This window comes from Gopherus evgoodei, unplaced genomic scaffold (assembly GCF_007399415.2).
Source record: "Gopherus evgoodei ecotype Sinaloan lineage unplaced genomic scaffold, rGopEvg1_v1.p scaffold_33_arrow_ctg1, whole genome shotgun sequence".
Classification (NCBI taxonomy): Eukaryota; Metazoa; Chordata; order Testudines; family Testudinidae; genus Gopherus; species Gopherus evgoodei.
The window spans coordinates 448,694-450,246 of record NW_022060005.1 but is presented as its reverse complement, the minus strand read 5'-3'; the positions used below and the strand labels follow the sequence as shown (position 1 = coordinate 450,246).

The following is a 1,553-nucleotide window of genomic DNA, read 5'->3' as shown; positions in this document are numbered from 1 at the left end:
CTTCAAGTGTCTGAGGAGGAGAAATGTTTGAAACAGAGATCTATCTCCTCCCATGTACATGCCCTGGCCACTGTATTATTGGATACCTCTCAATTTCTCCTGTTTAAGACTCTTTGTGAGTCTAACTCCAGCACCCATTGGTTCCAATGGAGCTATGCTGATTTACACACTCTGGGGATCTGGCCAATTGACTTTAATGGATCTGCACTGATTAAGACCAGTGGAAGATTTGGCTCAAAGTGTCATTCAGTTATCTGAGTTGAGAATGTTCCATACACAAGTTACCACAAATCTCTGCTCTCTGACTTAAAAAAAAGAAGAGAGAATCAACACTACTTGAGAAACCTGAATTTCCCCAATATATTCCTTAGAGCTGTTTTCACCTCTTTGTTTTTCAGGCTGTAGACAATGGGGTTTAACATGGGGGTCAAGATGCTGTACTGGATGGAGAATATTTCATCAAGCACCACAGAGGAGATGGAGCTGGGTTTTGTGTACTGGAGAAAACCAGTCATGTACAACAAGCCAACCACAATCAGGTGGGAGCTGCAGGTGGAGAAAGCTTTATGCCTGCCCTCGGCAGAGCGTATCCTCAGGATGGTGGAGATGATGTGAATGTAGGAGATTAAGGTGAGGAGGAAGGAGCTCAACCCAAATATCAAAGCAGAAGTAAGAAGCACCACTTGATTTGTGAGGGTGTCAGTGCAGGACAGTTGTAACAGAGGAGGGAGCTCACAGCTGAAATGGTTGATTTGATTGGGCCCACAGAAATGCATCCTGAGGGCAAAAACTGTGTTAAGAAGGGCATAGAAGAAGCCTGTAGTCCATGCACCACTCACCAGCTGAACACAAATCACTTTGCTCATTGTCTGCACATAATGTAATGGATCACAGATGGCAGCATAGCGGTCATAAGCCATGGCTGAGAGAATGAAAGCTTCAGTACCAACCGAGAGGATAAAAAGGAACATCTGAGCAATGCAGCCATTGACAGAAATAGTTTTGTGCTCCGCTAGGAAGTTTATCAGCATTTTAGGCACTGTGACTGAGGAATAGCAGATATCAACAAAGGATAAATGGAAGAGGAAGAAGTACATAGGGGTGTGAAGGTGAGAATCAGCTCTTATCACCACCATGATCACTATGTTACCACCCAGAGTGATTAGGTAAATAACTAAAAACACCAAGAAAAAGAAAAATCTGCATCTGTGGGTCACTGGAAAGTCCCAGGAAGATAAATTCGGTCACTGTGGTTTGATTCTTCATTGCCATTTATTCAGGAAATCTCTGGATTGGAAGACCAGACAAAATGAAATTAACACTTATTATGAAAAGAAATTGAAATAGTATGTGGAGATTATCTGTTCCAGAGGATGAATGTAAAGGGAGTCCTTTTCCATTCTGTAAAATGTGTGTTTTAACTATACTAAATTTAGAGAGAGAGAGAGAAAGAGAGATGCGAGATGGTATTTGTGTGTTTTAAATAGGCAAAATAAGTTGGATACACAAAAGGACTTGGGCACCTAGCTGCCACTTTAGGTGCCTAAATCCAA

General features: G+C 42.0%; 1 pseudogene; it reads right to left on the bottom strand.

Annotated features, from left to right (window-relative positions):
- Window positions 1–332: 332 nt before the first annotated feature.
- On the bottom strand, window positions 333–1,272 carry LOC115641223 (annotated as a pseudogene).
- Between the last annotated feature and the right edge of the window lie 281 nt (window positions 1,273–1,553).